The sequence below is a fragment of the Coenobita brevimanus genome, chromosome 42 (genome assembly GCF_032717465.1).
Source record: "Coenobita brevimanus isolate Jiangsu-jjx chromosome 42, ASM3271746v2, whole genome shotgun sequence".
Classification (NCBI taxonomy): Eukaryota; Metazoa; Arthropoda; class Malacostraca; order Decapoda; family Coenobitidae; genus Coenobita; species Coenobita brevimanus.
Genome location: NC_136995.1, coordinates 16,011,318 through 16,031,405, shown reverse-complemented (window position 1 = coordinate 16,031,405; position 20,088 = coordinate 16,011,318). Strand labels below are relative to the sequence as shown.

At 42.8% G+C, this 20,088-nt stretch overlaps 1 pseudogene; it reads left to right on the top strand.

Moving 5' to 3' along the window:
* The first annotated feature begins 8,035 nt into the window (after positions 1-8,035).
* On the top strand, positions 8,036-8,152 carry LOC145397713 (5S ribosomal RNA; annotated as a pseudogene).
* Positions 8,153-20,088: the final 11,936 nt, after the last annotated feature.

Genomic DNA, 20,088 nt, shown 5'->3' with positions numbered 1-20,088 from the left:
AAACTGGCTCATGATTTCCACTATAAATGCATACAGGTGTGGAGGAGAAACATAAAAGAAATGTTAAATCGAAAAAAAAAAAAAAACATAACATACTCATCATATTTCTAAATCTATGAATATATTTACACATGAAAACGTACATAATCACACTAACAAACAGACACGAAACAAACTGATAAACTATAAGACTGGAACTATCACGCGACAGTTTATTATCTACCATCCAGTCTCTCTCTCTCTCTCTCTCTCTCTCTCTCTCTCTCTCTCTCTCTCTCTCTCTCTCTCTCACACGCACACTCATATTCACCAGTGATCTATATCTTCCCTCCCAGTCCAATTCATCAAACCCCTTCCTCTCCTGTCGTTTATTACATCTCCTCTGCCTCACATTCATCTTCTGTAATCCTTCTTCCTTAGTTTCTTTGTTCATCCCTTCCTTATTCCATCTTCCATCTTTCCTTCATATGTGTATCCTAATCTTTATCTCCCTTATTCTTTCATTACCTACTTTCTTCCTTCCTCCCTCACTTCTCCATTTCACCGTGTGCATCTCCCTCTCTCATTCATTTCTCTTTCCTCATCCTCCTTCATACCTACCTTCTTTCCCCCCCTCTTCCACCACCTCCTCACTGTCTTCATTTCCTCATCGTGCCTCCCTCTCCAGTTGATTTTAATTTCTTCCCACCTGCCTTGATTCCTTCTTTAATCTCCGTCCTGCCTTCCTCTGCTTTATCTTACAGTCTCCCTTTTTCCTTGATTCCTTCACCCTGTTTCCCTCCATTATGCCTCCTTCTCCCTCTGATTTATATTTTCTTCCCTTCTGTCTTCATCTTTTCACTGCGTTTCCTTTCTGGCCTACTTTTTGCACTTCAGTTTTCCCTCCCTCCCACTTTCATCTCTCTTACGTCCCTCCTTTATGCCTTGATCTCATTCCTCTTTCCCCTTTATCCCTTCTGTATCACACACACACACACACACACACACACACACACACACACACACACACACACACACACACACACACACACACACACACACACACACACACACACACACACACACACACACACACACACACACACACACACACACACACACACACACACTGATAATATCTACGGTGGGAGTCACATAAACACATACAGAGAAAATACTATACACACAGGAACATGAATATTACTTCTGTTATCACTACTCTTTCCGTATGGCCTGCTCATCATCATTATACATACATACATATACATACATACGTAAACATACATACTTAAATACACACTCCCTAATACTCACGAATTTTGATTATAACTTGCATTTTTCAAGTAATTGAACCCCCGCGGTAAGAAGATTGATAAAAATACAACTGGATACATTACAAAATGAAATCCATACAACCCTGACAGCATCCTAAGGGCAGACATACTGAGGCTTTTTCCCACCTCGCCACTGCCGCCTCACGCCACCTCAGGCCCTTGGTATCTTAATTAAAATCTTTATCCACAATACGCCTCACTCTCTCTCTCTCTCTCTCTCTCCGTTATTCTCAAACCACCATGTATGTTCTTCTATGCTTAGTAAATAAACCAAATGACATTGCTTCCCACCCTTCCTTTGAAGTATCGAAGACTGCAGAAAAAATATATATATATATATATATATATATATATATATATATATATGTAAAAAAAAATTATCAATATTTCATTCTCGTAACTCAACAGGCGTCCGCAAGATCGACCTCAAAATCAAACAAATGCACAAGCAAATAAAACAAAAACAAAATATCCCTGAGAGAGAGAGAGAGAGAGAGAGAGAGAGAGAGAGAGAGAGAGAGAGAGAGAGAGCAGTGTCGGGTAAAGGTAACGGGACGCTATTCCTTCGATAAATGGGGGGGGAAAAGTGGTGTTTGTAAAGTGGGAAATAATGTAGTGATAAATGATACGGGGGATACATAGATAGTGAGATGGTGGTGGAATACAGGACGAGAGTGAACTGTGGTATGTTACTGAAGATAGAAAGGAAATTAATGGGAAAACTGGGAAAAAAAGGAAAAATGTCTATAGAAGGTCGTAAGGAATGAGGAAGAGAAAACGAAGGAAGATAATATGACAAAGATAGGAGGCGAGAAGAAAAGACTTATGACGTGAAAAAAGTAATCAGAAATGTAGCAATAAGATAACTATTCCAACATATCATCATCATCATCATCATCATCACCATCGCTGCATATATCATCACTATCGTCATCATTATCGCCGTCATCATCGTCTGTGTATATTTCATCATCATCATTATCGCTGTTTATTTCATTATCATTGTCATCATTATCACCGTCATCATCATCTGTGTATATTTCATTATCATCATCATCATCATCGCTGTATATTTCATCACCATCGTCATCATTATCACCGTTATCATCATCTTTGTATATTTCATCATCATCATCAGTCCTCCTCCTCCTCCTCCTCCTCCTCTTTCTCATCTTCATCAGTAGCCTAATTCCCACCAAAAGATATAACTTAGAGGTAGGATCCAGAAGCAGTGGAGATTAAGACAGGAGTTACAAAGAGCGAATGCAGCGTTCAAACCGAGTGAAGAAAAACACATTAAAGGAAGGAGAAAAGAGGCAGCTGGTGTGAGGCTCTGACGTATTACAAGAGGAGTATGTGGAATTAGAGTCAGTGAAAGATAAAAAAAAGACAGACCTGGAGAATGGCAGTGAGAGAGGCAGAGATAGAAATATAACAGAGGTGGAGAGGCAAAGAGGAGAGTAAGGAGAAGAGATTATTATTGTCCACAGGAGTAAATATTATAATAAAGCTGGAAGGAAGAAGGAAATTAGAGAAAAAAGAACTTGAAGGAGGAAAGCGAGGTTAAGGTGAAGTAGGAAAGTTTGGAAAAGGTGATTATGGAAGGAGAGAAGTAATTTTAAGAAGATTTAGATTTTTAAGAAGGAAGTTATGAAGGGATATTAGTTTCGCATTTATCAGTATTTTTTTTTTTTTAATCAACGTATGATTTTTTAAAACTTATATTTTGCAAGACGTGTGTGTGTGTGTGTGTGTGTGTGTGTGTGTGTGTGTGTGTGTGTGTATCATCCCACAGTACACCCATGTCAGTATCCTGGCTGGGATGTTGGTACACAAGAGGATTTTCCCTTGGTTAATCCGTCAGTCAATCAGCCTATACACCTAACAACACCGCTGCCTGAAATACTGAACACTGTCGACGGCCACATCATATTTTTTTCTTTTCCCATATATGTATCCAACTCTAGGCACTAATTAGACAGTCCGTTCCCTGAGGCTTAGCAGTCCTACACGGTAAAAGATGACGCACGTATCCTCACATTAACCCTCCCTCTGCTTCATTATCAACTCTGACAATATGAAAAAGTCCTGTTCAGTTACCAATGAAACAGTGATATTGGAAAACGGATTGATAGATAGATAGACAGATACACAGGTAGATAAATAGGTGGAAAGATAGATATTCCGTCCCAGTGAACATAAACAATTGAAATCTTGCCTCCTGCTATTGAATACTGGAGTGGGTGTTTGTGTGCTATTGCCAACAGGCCAACATTTTACTGGGAGTTCCAACCTGTCGTGCAGAAATAACACGATTACGTTGATGCTGTGTGTGTGTGTGTGTGTGTGTGTGTGTGTGTGTGTGTGTGTGTGTGTGTTCATACAAACACACACGTTCACCAGCAGGTCGTGTCTGCCCTGATGATGATTCTCTTCGTTTGATGGTATTTGTTCACACCACCACAAATGATGGCATTTGTTCACTACCACTGCAACAACCATATTACCTTGTTCATCAAAACAACACCACTGCAACCACACCACCATTACCACTACAACCACATTAACACTACGACTACAAACACTCCACTACCAGTACACCCACACCACCACCACCACCACTACCACTTCAACCACACCACTACAACCACACCACCATTACCACTACAACCACACCACCATTACCACTACAACCACATTAACACTATCACTACAAACACTCCACCACTACCACTACAAGCACACTAACACTACCACTACACACCACCTCTACCACCACACCCACACCTCTACTACTACCACTACAACCACACCAACATTACCATTACAACCACACCACCACTACCACTACAACCACACCACTGCCACTACCCACACAACCACACCACTACCACTATGTACACCCACACCTCCGCCACCACTACTACAACAACCACACCGCCACTACCATCACAACCACACTACCACTACCACCACAACCACACTACCACTACCACCACAACCATACCACTACCACTACAACCACACAACCATACCACCACTACCACAAACACGTACTCTTGCCATTACAGTGGGACAACATAAACCATTTAATCAGATAATCCCTGAGTAGACCTCGATTTAGTTTTTAGGGGATAATGTAATATTTAACAGACACCATATATACCAGCGTGACCTCTACCACACCACCACACTACCACACCATTACACCGCCACACCACCACACCATTACACAACCACACCACCACACCATTACACAACCACACCACCACACCATTACACAACCACACCTTTACGCCACCACACCATCACACCACAACACTACCACACCGCCACACACCACACCATTACACCACCACATCATTACACCATCACACAACCACACCACCACACCATCACACACCACACCACCACACCATTACACCATCACAACCACACCACCACACCACAGCGCCATCATGCAACCTAAAACCTATTAAGTTTCTTCCTTTTACGTTCCTCTTCAGACCAAGAATGAAATGAAAAAGAAAATGAGGAAACCAAAAAAAAAAAAAAACAGATTAAACGACAACTTTTATGGACACGAATGCACGAATGAGACGAGAAAAAAATTCAGCACGAAATTTACCATAGATTTGTATGGGATAAATAATTAGTATACAAAGCCACTAAAAGGGCGAAATCGTAAACCAGGAAGTGAGTGATCCAGTGAGTTTGAAAATGAAATACAGAAAAAAGAGACCTGGTGACGGGGTAACAAAAAAAAAAAAAAAAAAAAAAAAAAAAGGGAGAATGAAACAGTGCAGGATAAAAAGGGAGGATAAAAGAGGGGAGGTGGAAGTAAAAAGGGAGCGAGGGAGAGAAAGAGATAGCGGTGGATGGGTAACGATATTCAAACAGGGTGGATGTTTACACGTTCAGGTCTCATTTAACTCTACTACTCCCACACTTGTTGGCAGAGGGCAGGGGCAGGGGCTGGCAGGGAGGACGGTACGAGGACAGGGAGAAGCAGGGAGAGTCAGGACAGCAGGGCGGGCAGGGAGAGAGTAAGAGAGGCAGGGGAGGCTGGGAGAAGAGCAGGGGAGGCACTGAAATGGTAGGGGAGGAGTGGGGGAAGGAGGGAGATAATAAGATGAGGTGAGGGTAGCAGAGAGAGAGAGAGAGTGAGAGGAGATGGGGGGAGCAGGGAGAGAGTGAGAGGAGGTGTTGGGAGCAGAGAAAGAGAGAGAGAGAGAGAGAGAGGAGGTGGGGGAAACAAGGAGAGAGTGAGAGGAGGTGGAGGGAGGGATAAGTAGGTCTTTTTCTCACTACATTTAAAACTCCTTCATTTCATTTCCCTTTAGTATTATTTTTCTCCACTAACCCATCTTCTGGTCATTCTTCCTCCATTCCACTTTTTTTTCTCTCTCTTTTCTCCCTCATTGATTTCCGTCTCCTGCCTCTCCATTCCTCATCATACTAGCTCATCACTTGGGCTTTACTGGTTGCTTTAATTTCCTTCGTTTACAACTCTGTGATTTGTATGTCTTTACGAGTATTTATACCTACCTCCACCTTCACCACTTATTGTAATTCCCACGCAGAACTTATACTTTATTGTAATATGGCATCCTAGTAACTATGTACACACCTTTACCTGCTGCTTACACCTGCGTTCCCCCTCTCTCTCTCTCTCTCTCTCTCTCTCTCTCACACACACACACACACACACACACACACACACACACACACACACACACACGCACGCACGCACGCACGCACGCACGCACGCACGCACGCACGCACGCACGCACACACACACACACACACACACACACACACACACACACACACACACACACACACACACACACACACACACACACACACACACACACACACACAAAAGCCTCTCATTCTCACACTTAACCCTCCCCTCCTTCATATCGTCTTTAAAACTGTTATTACCCGTCTGTCTGTGTCACCATAGTATCAGCCACACTGGTTATTACCATAAACATTTATTCACAAGAACATCTATATCATGCGGGAAGGGGTGGAAGGGTGTAGAGGAAGAGGGAAGGACAGTGTTGGAGATTAAGATGGAGTAAAAAGTGGGAGGGGGAAGGGCGACAGAGGGAAGGGAGAAAAGGATGTGAAGGGAATGAGGGTTGGGAACAAAAGGTGCAGGGGTAGGTAGGGGTCAGGGGAGGTGGTAAGGATGAGGGGCAGAGAAAGGGAAGGGAGAAAAAGATATGATGGTAGTGGGGAAGAAAGGTGCAGGGGCAGGTGGGGGTCAGGGGAGATGTTAAGAGTGAAAGGGAAATGGAGGGAATGAGACTGTGTAGGACCATAGAGACTCACAGCAAACGCAGATAATACCAGAGTTAGCCTTAAAGATTTTCACGACAATACCGTAGTTTGTCCTGATTTGCTTTCTGTAACTTGCTAGACATCACTTTCCGTTTGAACCTTTTTCCTTCTCATTTGTCTGGGTTGAAACTGCCTTACCCACTGTATGGATTGGGAAAACGAAAATTTCTATAAAATAAGCTCAAGAGATGGAGCTTTAAAGAGAACGTTTGAAGAGAACGATTTTAGTGAGATGAAGACCGCTTTCTGATTGGTAGGCTACTAAATGTCAGATCATCGTAAATGAAACCAACCTAGTGATTACAGTGTTGTGATTGTTAATGTTATGATTGCATTTTTTTTTCTTGGGAGCATTTTACAGGCTCCTGGCCTTTGGTTCCTTCTTCCTTGCATAAAAAAAAAAAAGAAATCTAAAGCCACACTCACCAGTATTAGCATCTATTTATCCATCCCTCCTTCTCGATATATAGTCAGTTATCGAATTGGCATTGGAATGACCGAATCGGGACTTTTAATTGTAAAATGTGACACTTGTAATAACCATATCGCTTGATAGAAATTCCGTCATGTGAATTTTAGTCAATACGTTTTCATACGACTTTTAAGACACCTGCATCTGGCCTAATTAATTGTCAGGGTGAAGACTGCTTGCATGTATCTATCTGTGTATTGCCAGACACCATAATCCCGTAAGGGGTGGCCATTTGACTTTGAGTTATTTGTTTTACGGGGAGGGGCACTAACCCTCCACCAACCCACTTGTTGACACGTAGGGAGCACGTATGGTTATATGGTTACCACCCAGCGCTGTAAATGGTTTCTTGGCTTACAGGAAACCATTTGGCTTGTCACTCAATGTAAAGCCACCTGTAAAGGAAAGAAAAGCAATAAGAAGTGACAGGAAAGATGGGAGAAATAGGAAGACAGGAGGGCAGGCACAGAAAAAGAATGATAAAGGCTACTAGTTTAATATTTAGAGATGGCTACACGGGACCGAAACGTGGATGTTTGTTTTACTTTATTATTATTATTAAACAACTTTTTTCAGTCTTCCATACAAGTAGCCTACATGAAGAAAAGTTATTTTCCCCCCCCCTCCCCATTAAGTCGCCAATGTTCCAACGTATATATACAGTATTTGCATGTGGATAGTATGAAAAACATCTGTATACTAATTTGACATGACTTCTGAAATAACTTTATAAATAAACCGAAACAACTAAACAGCCTTCACTCTGACAGAAAGAGTACGTGGTAAGACCAGATTTCTCATTAAAAGTCAAACAGTGTGCTAATTAAATTTTCTTAATAAGATTTGCGTGAAGAGATATAGTGATATAAGTAAAATCGTAATTTGCAATTAAAGGTGCCCATTCGGCCATACCACGTTGAGTACACCGCTTCCCGTCCGATCAGCGAAGTTAAGCAACGTTGGGTCTGGTTAGTACTTGGATGGGTGACCGCTGGGAACACCAGATGCTGTTGGCATAACGTTCTCCCTACGTGTCAAGTGGGGTTGGTGGAGGATTAGTGCCCCTCCCTGTAAAACAATTAACTCTAAGCCCTTGACCACCCCATTTGGGATACATGGCGTCTGGCAATGAATGAATGAATTGAATGAAAAAATTCGGCAGTTCCTCTGCCGAATCAGTTATTGGATGTCAATAAAGGGCGCGTTCTAGCGAGGTTACAATGTTTCCTTTATTAAAATAATAAACCATACTGATCTCCTGTTTCTGTAGAGTGTTAGTTTTTATTAATGTTATACAGTATAAGAGTATACATCTTCAGATTAACTATGAAAATAAAAATAACCGTTGCCATAGTGATTATTGTCAACCTTGCTCACTACAATATGTAAACAAGGTGTGTGTGTGTGTGATTGGATTTTTCTTCTTATGATGACCAGTATCTTCAGTATCAAATAACTGCAAACGTGTCGCATGTGAAGAGTGGACACTTAAGATGTCAGTGACTGTGCCAGGATGTTAGTGAACGAAAGTGATGTGTGGTGAAGTGAAAAGATATAACTGAGTTTGTTCAACCTTGCTGCCCCCCACACCAGCCTCCACAACATGCCAGTAGTCACCCTAAGGGACCCAAATGGGTTGTTTATGCATAGTATCCTTGCAGGTGAGGGTATTTCAGCATTTGGTACTGTTTTATATTGTTTCTTGTTATAATTACTGCTTTGATCGTATGTGACGTAGTGAATAAATTGTAAGTATATTCCCGTACGAGTTATTGGCGGGCCTGAAGGACGTAAGTTATCCATTATATCGCACAAGAAATATGGAATAAACATCTTGCTGATCATGAGCTGGTACTTTTAAACCTTAGTTAATGCAGATTTCACTTACCGTGGTTGAGTTTCTACAGCTTTGTCGGTTAGTTCATTATGCGTAATACCGTACAGTAGTTGTCTCACCCCAAATTTAAGGGATTTTTTTTTTTTTCATTTTACATTAATTCATCCCTTCTGACGGAAAGGGCATAGAGAAGATTCCCCCCCCCCCCTCCCGTTCTGATACGAAAATGTCATTGAATGTACTAGAGAAACCGCTAACTTAAAGTTAGAAAACTACTAATTCTCTCTTAAAACTTAAAGCATAAATTAAGCTGAGTTTATTTACAATCTCCCGTCACCAACTGTGTGTTTGTTGCCCACTTGTAACATATTGTGTCCTCCCCCCAGTCAGCCAGCCAGGCAGCGTGATATTTACTGCTGTAATCTGTTGTCTGATAATCTGTTCAGAGTGAAGGCTGGGTTGCACAGGAAATATGGCAGGGGGGTGGAGGGATTGCGGGGAAGGGGGGAGAGCTGAGCAAATTTCAAGGCTGATATACGCGATGTAGGCGAGATCTATTGCAGTCTCCCTTCTTCACTTTAGCCAGTAGTCATTTTCTGTGAACCTGGCAAAGAGGAGAGGGTTGCCCAAGGTAGCCGCACTTTGTCATAAACCGTAACGTTTAATTAGTCGTGATTTTTTTTTTAAAGAAGCATGTGACTTTGCATGATGTGTCCCTTAGTACTCCATGATACTGGCCAAATGTGTTTCATGTGGTTTTCCATACAGTATAATTACACCTCACTTTGATGCCTAGGATGCGATATAGTTTAATAGCGGTTGATATTTTCCGTGTTTGGTGTCTTCTGTACATTATTACATGGTCAGGACCCGATACACCGAATTGCGTAATCATGTCAGCTTCCTTATACATAGCCGAGAGACTGCCAGTAGGTCTTAACACGAATATTGACTTACAGATAGGTAACAGTACTTTTAGTTTACTACTTTATTTCCTAGGGTAGCCAATGGGAAGTTAATGTGTACCCGGTGGTATAATAATTACGGTGTTGTAGTTGACACATTTCAGTGACAAGTATCTCTCTCTCTCTCTCTCTCTCTCTCTCTCTCTCTCTCTCTCTGCTTTATTGTTTTTCCCTCGCTGTTACTACCCCATCTTCATCATGTCTGTCACCAGGTGTAAGTCTGGGCTATTGAGAAAAGATGAGAGAGGGATAAGGGGTAAGGAATTATAGGGAGGCTGTGCAGGGGGTGAGGGTAGAAGTGGAGGAAGAGTAAGTGACAGGGAGCAGAGGAACAGCGGGAGAGGGGAGGTTTAGGTGGTGGAGCGAGAGAAGGGGTATTGGAGGGCAAGTTTAGAGAGAGAGAGAGAGAGAGAGAGAGAGAGAGAGAGAGAGAGAGAGAGAGAGAGAGATGGTGCTGTGCAGAGACAGTGCTAGAAATTAAGTGAAAGCCTTCCTACCTTTTGTATTTATATTATTTTTTATTTTTTTGTAACTCAGAATAGGTTTGTTAATTGTCACCCTCCCTATAATAAATAGCCACGAAAGGACCAACAGATCTGTGACGTAAGAGAATGAGTGGGGATGATGTAGGAAGTATGGGTATAAGTAAGGATGGGGGAGTAAGGGACTTGGTGAGAGAGAGAGAGAGAGAGAGAGAGGAGAGGGTGTGTGAGGTTGGGTGAGGTAGGGGTGGGGTGTGTGACATGAGATAAAAGAGGTGGAGTAAATTTTGGAAGATGAGGAGAGGTTAATGAAAGAAGGGGTGTGAGGAATATTAGAGATACGTGAAGAGGAGTAAGACTGGGAGGATGAGAAGAGGTAAAGCTAGTAATGGAAATGGTGTGTGGAACATGTGAGGCGATACGTGGAGTGGTGTAAACGGGTGAAGGGTTCGAGAGCACGAAGAGGAGTGACATAAGTGTGAGATGTGGCAGTGTGAGGACAGATCATTGATTGGTGTGATGTGACCTTGCATATCAGCGCTGTGCCAAAAATTACCTCTACTAGTTAAGAGAGGTGGAAAGGGCGAGAGTCTGACCTTACTCACACTCTCTGAGGGTCACACGCTCTTGGCTGCTTACTTGTGACCTTCACCTCCTCTCACTTGACCTGACTTGGGACTGACATGATGATGGTGTCATAGGACAGTAAGCTTGACACTCTGTAAAGATGACTTGAGCCTCACTTCCTCCACCACAACATTTCAACATCAGGTCATAACTCATTTTCCCCTTTCAGTCGCAATTAGCTACCTTGTGTTTGTTTAGAAAACCAGTCTGACGTTACACACCATAGTTGGTCGTAGTGTAGACAGGCACCTTCACACCACGTTTTATTAACATCACTTCCTCTTCTTTTATGTGTGTGAAATTGTTGCCTTAATTTGGTGTCTTCATTCATCGCGGGAGAAATCCACCTGTGTGGAGAGTTGTTATATAGTTGACTCACTAGAACCATCACTCAAAGGTCAATCACACCATCATTTGCCGTAAATGGTTCGACGGAGGTCATTATTCAACGGGCATCCCTCCACCCCCTATCTCCCCAGCAACCCCCCCCCCCAGTCTTCCCAGTGTAGTTTAGTGTTAAAAGAATACACTTAAAACACTTGGCTTTATTTGGTCAAGTGATATTTTTATAGTGACATGTTTGATGTATTTACTAGATCTTATAAATGACCGGGAAACTTAATTAATACTGGTTATAGTGTGTGTGTGTGTGTGTGTGTGTGTGTGTGTGTGTGTGTGTGTGTGTGTGTGTGTGTGTGTGTGTGTGTGTGTGTTCAGTAGGGCAGTGAGTGATTGAGCCTATTATTAAGGGTGAAATTTGTCATTATCCGTTTTATGTAACCCTCACGAGTGTCATCATCAGCTCTTGCAACACCAGTTCTAAATACTCTTATAATGGTATGAAATGTCAAAATACCTCACAGAATGCCGCTGAATGACACTGAGCTCGTCACGGTAAAAATAGAATGAGTTAAAGTGATAGTGACAGAGCAGGTCACGAATCCCCCTGCATGTTTTTTTTTTTTTTGGTCAGAAAACGGGAATAAATAGGTGTGCGGAAGCAGCTGAAAAAAAAAAAAAAATGAAAGAGAAGTTAGTGAAATTGAAAATGAGTGTGTTGGAGAGGAAGCTTGGGCGTCGGAGGAAACAGATGATCATGAGTTAAAAATACAATAGTTTCACGTGTGTTTTCTTTTCCGTTTTTCCCCCTCTTGCTCGTTGTTCTGTTGTCTTTTTCCCTTTCTCTTTTCTTCACTTCATTTTCTTCCATGCTTTATTGTTCTTCTCACCTCTGCTTTATTCATATTGTCTCCTCTTCTTTTCCTTGCTCTTCCTTTCCCTTCTCTTACTTCCGTCTATTTTCTCCTTCGGGTATTGTTTCTCTTCACCTCTTCTCTTCTCCACATCACTCCATTTTTCTCCTTAGGTTCATTGTGTTCTTCCATTTTGTTCATCTAGTGTTCTCTTTTCACACAGTTTTTTTTTCATTGTCAGTGTCAGGTGTCGTCTACTTTACCGTCCATCACCTGCCGTGCCGCCAGTGTCGTCCACTCTCAGCGTTATTGCTCTCCATCTCCGCCGCCACCCGTAAACATGATGGTTGGGGGTGAGGGTGGCGTTGGTTGCGCTTGTATCACCCATCCCATCACCCTCCTCTCCCTTCCTCCCTCCCTCTTTGTCCCTCCATTCCTAGCCATCACCCTTCCATCCTTCCTATCCTCCCATTCATCCCCAGCACCCTCCCTTCCAGTCCCACCTTATCGTCTCATCACACTTCTGTCTTCCTCCCTTCCTCAATCTCTATCCCTGTCGCTTCATCCCTTCCCTTCATACTTATCTCCCTCTCTGCTTACCCCTGTCCCACCTTCCCATTCCATCACTATCTTATCTCCGACCTCCCTGTCCTACCTTCCCGTCCCATCGTTTTCTTATCACTCTCCCTCCCTGTCCTACCTTTCCTTCCCATCGTTCTCTTATCACTCTCCCTCCCTGTACCACTTTCCCTTCCCATCACCCATTGATCTCCCTCCTCATTTTCTTCCCCCATCACAGTGAGAGATCATGAAAAATAGCAACTGTCGACCCATTGAGTGAGTTGATTCACAGATTGCGCCGGTGCTCCGTTTTACGCTGCCACTGTATCCATTGATTTTCCCGCGACCTAAAAAAAAAATAATAATAATAAATAAAATAAAAAAATAAAAAATCTGCGGGAGTTGACCCCTTGCTAAAACCTTTTTACCCAGACTTGGCCTAAAATTGCCATCCTTCCATCTTCACTGCTGAACTGTAACAGTGGATTAACACTAGGCTATGATGTTAGTCACGAAGATGTGTCACGAAAAGGATGTAGAGCCATAGTATTATCTTTTACTGCCACTGATCAACGTTAAATAAGCTGCAAAAGGACGAAAATCTGGGCCAGCTTAGAGTGAGAGGAGTATAGTGGACGTGTTTTGCTCATCCCTTGGTTCATTCTCTCAACCACAGGCTTAGACTCACATAGGTAGCCACGTTTTTGGTTCAGGCTGTAGGACTGACCCAACACTACACCAATTCACACACTGTAGCTACGTAAATTTAATAGCAACGTCCTAAGCCTGATTGAGTCCGTTTTAGCGTATGTATACTGTATATGTGCGTGTGCGTGTGTGTGTGTGTGTGTGTGTGTGTGTGTGTGTGTGTGTGTGTGTGTGTATGTATGTGTGTCAGATGCATTTGTGGTTAGCCATCATAGGATCCAGAGCCAGGGAATAGAAACAGCCAGCAAGATAGATAGATAGATGGATTGATGGATAGATGGATGGATAGATAGATAGATATTTAGATGGATGGATGGGTTGCTAGGTAGGTAGATAGATAGATGAATAGATAGATAGATAGATAGACTGATAGATAGATAGATATTTATATAGCTGGATGGATAGAATGGTAGGTAGGTAGGTAAGTAGATATTTACATACCTGGATGGATGGATCTGGAGGTAGGTAGCTAGATGGATAGATAGATAAATAGATAGATGCGAAAGTGCAGCTGTATTTAACCCTTTAATAACCATATAGGCAATTAACAGTTTATTGGCACGATAATGGTCACTGCCCCCCTCCCTCCTTGCCTGTCTTTCTCCTATGATAATTCTCTCTCTCTCTCTCTCTCTCTCTCTCTCTCTCTCTCTCTCTCTCTCTCTCTCTCTCCATTTCGTTGATGTCAGAACGTAATTCTTATTTTTCTTGAGACTTATACAATTCCTTTTTGCCCCTGCTTGAAAATGTAGTGAACACCGGTAGCCAGAGAGAGAGAGAGAGAGAGAGAGAGAGAGAGAGTGAGTCACGCGGGGCCTCAGTACAGGTAAACTAAACTTGTACGCAAAAATTCCCACTAATTAGCGAGCACCTTGGCATTAATTTACTCCGTCTTGCCTTAATATCCCAGTCTGTACCTCTTTCCTCCCTTCCTTACCTCTTTCCTCCCTTCCTTACCTCTTTCCTCCCTTCCTTACCTCTTTCCTCCCTTCCTTACCTCTTTCCTCCCTTCCTTACCTCTTTCCTCCCTTCCTTGCCTCTTTCCTCCCTTCCTTTCCTCTTTCCTCCCTTAAATCTTTCCTCCCTTCCTTACCTCTTTCCTCCCTTAAATCTTTCCTCCCTTCCTTACCTCTTTCCTCCCTTCCTTACCTCTCCTACCTTCCTTACCTCCATCCTAAGTTTCCTCCCTTCCTTACCTCCTTCCTTCCCCCTTCGTCTGTTTCTTCCTCTCTTTGTATTTTTACTCGTCAGTCTTCCTTATTGCATCCTTTATTATCCTTCCTTTACTATCCCATCCTCTGTTCCTTGCCATTTGTCTTCTTCCTTTTTTGGCTACTCTCTCTCTCTCTCTCTCTCTCTCTCTCACACACACACACACACACACACACACACACACACACACACACACACACACACACACACACACACACATTTTCGTATTACATATCACCGCCTTATTTCTTTCTCCTTTTCCTTCTTTCCTCTTCCCTCCTCTCTTCGCTGTCTCCATCCCTCCTCTCTTATCTCTCCTCCCCCTCTTTCCCTCCTCCCTTATCTCTCCTCCCCCTCTTTCCCTCCTCCCTTATCTCTCCTCCCCCTCTTTCCCTCCTCCCTTATCTCTCCTCCCCCTCTTTCCCTCTCCTTCCTTTCTTTCCCTCTCCTTCCTTTCTTTCTCTCTCCTCCCTCTCATTCCCTCTCCTTCCTTTCTTTCTCTCTCCTCCCTCTCATTCCCTCTCCTTCCTCTCTTTCCCTCTCCTCCCTCTCTTTCCCTCTCCTTCCTCTCTTTCCCTCCCCTCCTCCTCTTTCCTCTCTTTCCTTCTTCTTCCTTCACACCAAATTTTGTGGACGTCAGGAACCTTTGTAGTTACGTATTCAGATCAGAGAGAGAGAGAGAGAGAGAGAGAGAGAGAGAACCAGCATAAGCGAGACCAGGATAAGGAATAATGTTGCAGTGACAACCAATTAATCTCTTCACCATCATGATATATATATATTTTTTTTGGTATCAGTGGCCACCGTTTAACTAAAGAATATACTAAGCAGGAACTAGAGAATATAGTAAGCAGGAACTAGGGAATATAGTAAGCAGGAACTAGAGAATATAGTAAGCAGGGACTATTGAATATAGTAAGCAGGAACTAGAGAATATAGTAAGCAGGAACTAGAGAATATAGTAAACAGGAACTAGAGAATATAGTAAGCAGGAACAACAGAATATAGTAAGCAGGAACTAAAGAATATAGTAATTTCCATTTGATGCTCTTCTGTCTTCGAACCATTCTGCCATCTTCCTCCACCGTCTTTCTCAGTCTTATCTCTCATACTCCACCTCCATCTCAGTTCTCTTCTGTTTAACCAACTCTTTATCTTTATCACATCTCGCTTGTACTTATCGTCTTTATCCCACACATTGCACTTTCTCTTATGATGTCACTTCCTTTCTTCTTTATCGTTCCTTTTGTTTTTCAGTCACCTTTTCCGTCTGTCTGTCTGTATACCTGTTGCCTAACGATACATTTAATTTATAGTGGCTTTGACAGAATAATCTATTAGTCCCTACTCAGAAACGACTTGGCACATGACACACCACCGTCCCTCATATATTGTACTCTGATGGCTTGTCTCTTCGCGTTGATCTTGGTTATCTCTCCTCCTTCCAACCGTCCTACCCACATTCTCCTTGTGTCTTTATCGTCTTGAACTTGGTCTTCCTCCATCCCCTCCAACCATCTCACTTTCACACGTGCTTTCCCAGTATCTCACTCTCCATTCATGCTCCTACTTTAGCTCAGTACCTTGCTTTTGGTCGTCTCCACCTCCCTCCGGCCACCCCACTCACTCGATCTTTCTTAAACATTCTCATACTCTCTACTTATAATCTTAACTTGTCACTTATCTTACTTCAGATCCTCCCCCTCTCCTTTTCCCAGTAGTCCAATACTTTGTCAGTCACACTTTGACGCAGTCCAGCCAACCTTTACACTCCTTTTACCCCGTGTTAATCTGCTTTTCGTCCACTTTCTTGTATCGAAATCATCACACTTTTACCCTCTTCAGAAACACATTATCCCGTTCTCTTCTTACCCCCCTTCCTCCGTTTTCCCATCTTTCGTCTTTCATTTTCTCTTCTCCTGTTTTCATTCTTTCCTCCATCATCATCATCTCTCTTTGACTCCCTTCATTTCCCCCATCTCCTTGATTTCGCTTCTCCCCTCTTCCAGTTCCCCTTCTCCCCTTCATCATCATCCCTTTCTGGCTTCCTCCACCTCCCTTCTGTCCTTCATAATCTCACTTCAATCACACACTCCTGGCTTATCACCTTCCCATCTCTTTCCTCTTCTTTCTTTCTCTTCGTTTTTTCACTTTTCCCTGCTTTCTGTCTTCTCTCTTTTTTTGTCCTCTTCATTTTCTCTTTTTCCATTTTTTTCTTTTTCTTGTCCTCCTCCCTTCTCTCACCTTTTCCGTGCTCTCTCTCCTCTCTTTTTATTTCCCTCTCTCTTTCGCATTTCTTTTCCTGTCCTTCCATTTTTCATCCCTCTGGCCTCTCCCCTTCATCTTGAGCGTCCTCTCTCTCTCTCTCTCTCTCTCTGCTGGCTAACCACACTGTGCTCAGCCTCTTGCCTGGTGGTAGTGTCACTAAAGCCCAGATTCCCATAGTCAGCGAGGAAGATAAGGACCTTATGTGGACCGGTATCAGTAGGACGAGAATCCCTTAGTCAGCGAGGGTGATATGAACCTTCTGTACTAAACATCAGTAGGGCGAAAATCCCTTAGTAAGTAAGAACGATATTGGCCTTATGTGCTCCCAGTGACACGGCTGGTATGACGTGGCCTCACAGTCTCTCGTAGATTTTCTCTCGCCTCATAATCGTTGCCTTTTTACATTTTTTATTGTCTCCGGTTTCTGTTATTCATTTTTCCTTCATTGGCTTTCTACAATTGTCGTTACCTGTTTTATTCTTTATTTTTATTTTGGTTGGAGTATTTTCAAGGCTGTTGTCCATATCACTGTTTCTTTTTTCCTCGTTCCTCCTTTTTTTCGTTTCATTTCGGTTTTTAATTTTCTTTTTCCAGCGTTTCTTTTATATCTCTTGTTTTATATTTTTCTTTAGTGCCCTTTTTATGTATTTATTCACCGCTGTCCTTATTCTCTCTCTCTCTCTCTCTCTCTCTGCTCTTTCATTATTGTTTTTTTTTTTTCATTTTTCCCATTATCACTTTTGTTATCTCTCTCTCTCTCTCTCTCTGCTCTTTCATTATTGTTTTTTTTTTTTTCATTTTTCCCATTATCACTTTTGTTATTTCTCTCTCTCTCTCTCTCTCTCTCTCTCTCTCTCTCTCTCTCTCTCTCTCTCCCGTGACTTAGGTTCAGTATTACTCTTAATGTTGAGGCTGGAGAGAGAGAGAGAGAGAGAGAATTACAGGACAGGGAGCAATCAGAAGGGCATCACTCCAGCAAGATTAACATATGATACACGATAACCCGATCCTGTTGGCCCGGCAGACTGAGGATATGAGTGTGGGAAATATTAGGGAGAAGGTGTGGGCAGGTGGATGTGTCGGGAAGTGGGTGAGAAGTGGAAGGGGAGTATGACTGAGACCTGAAACTATGCCGACAAACGTAGCCTGATTGCGTTACACGTCAGGAATAAGGTGTGGGCAGGTGGATGTGTTGGGAAGTGGGAGAGAAGAAGTGGAAAAGGAGTGAGAACTGAATTGATGGTGGCAAACGTAGCCTAATTTCGATAAGACTGAGTTTGATGGTGATGTGAACTGGATATGGCAGGAAAGAAATAAGTTATGGGAACTAGGGCTCGTATTCTCGTCGGTTAAGGAAGCTCCCTAACACCTTTTCCGAAGAGACTCATGTTGCTTGTTTTAGCTTACTATCCTCTGTGTTACATACGTCATTCTGATATCACCATACTCATTATGAAGTACAGGAGAATATTATCCAGCCGTATCTAAAAGTAAATTAGTGACGAAGAGGTGCTAGAGAGGTTCCCTTAATCAATGACAATACGGGTCTAGGACATGGGCAAGGGATATTACCTGTACGGGCTATTCTGTGCGTGTCTAAAAACGCAGCAGACCCCAAAGTAAGGGCTGAACCCCCCTCCCCCTGCTTCTGAAACTTACATAGGGGAGTATCGACCCCACAAACTTGCGTTTATAGTACAAGCATCCTTATAGCTCCCAAGACGCAGAATGAGAAATGTGGAAACAAAAGGCTTTATTCTTCTCGTACGCAAGTCCCAAAACATATAAGTAGCCGTGTCTTACATCTCCCCACACCATTTGTCTGTGAAGAGTACAGTTGGGATGATGATGATGATGATGATGATGATGATGATACTGAAGTGGGAAGAAAACCTTGAAGAAGTGAGAAATGTGAGTGTAAGTGGGTCAAGAATGATAAAGTTTGCACTGGTGAAGAGTATGTAAAGCTGCTGAGCAGATGTGGTACATAGTGTAGTGTTCCAGAGGTTGATAGTTCACCACACTAACCCATGGATTGACATATGTGTTCCCTTAGGTCCAGTTGAGAGGATACTATTTTGTATTGTGCCTCGTCAAAACATTACATGTTGATGGCACACACACACAGCATATCCCCATGATGTTTCATACCACAGAGATATACCATACTCGTATAATAACGGCTAGTTCATTGCAGAATATATATCGAGGGCTGTTATAAGATACGGGTTATGGAGGAAGGGGTAAAGAGGGCAGGAAGGAGTGGAATAGGGAGGAGCGTGTTAAGAGGGTGTAGTAGAGAGAGGGAGGAAGATAAAGAAAATAGAGAGGGAGCTGGTGAGGAGGGGTGAGAGAGGGAGGGAACAAGATAAAGAAGACAGGCCAGTGGAGGGGTGTGGTGACAGGAGGGTCTGGTGGTGAATGTTAATATCAAAGCCAGTGTTAAAGATGTTGACAGCGGTGACAGGACTGGGACAGGTGTCAGACCAGACATACTCAGTTGATGAATGTCTTGGGCTTCTGTTTTACGCTTTGTTTTTAGCTGTGTGTGTGTGTGTGTGTGTGTGTGTGTGTGTGTGTGTGTGTGTGTGTGTGTGTGTGTGTGTGTCCTTTTCGTACACATCTACTTCAGTCTTTATTTCTTCGTCCCCTCTCTTCCACACATTAGTAGCCTTCCTTGTCTCACTTGTGTTCGTCACTCTCCCTGTATTCCAAGCGTCTCTTCTGCGTTCATTTGGTGTCAGAAATTTCTATTTACCGTATCGGAATCGTGTCAGAAGCTATTGAGATCTTGCTGATATAAAAAACAGTAATCAGACTAATGTGGCTTTATTAGTTCGGATCCCCGGAAGTGTGCGCGAAAGATTGCTTAAGACAGTACATCTCTCACCAGTTAACTTCTTTTCTTCCCTCATCTTAACACCGACACCTTTTCCTCTTACTTTTCCTTCTGTGTTCTGTCTGCCCCTTCTCCTATGACATGCAGGCACCTGTTCCTCTTACATTTCATCTTTTGTTCGGTCTCTTTCTCATCCTTTCACATAGCCTACCTATATCTCTTCGTCCTGCGTTTCCTGTTGTGTCCTGCCTGTCCTTCT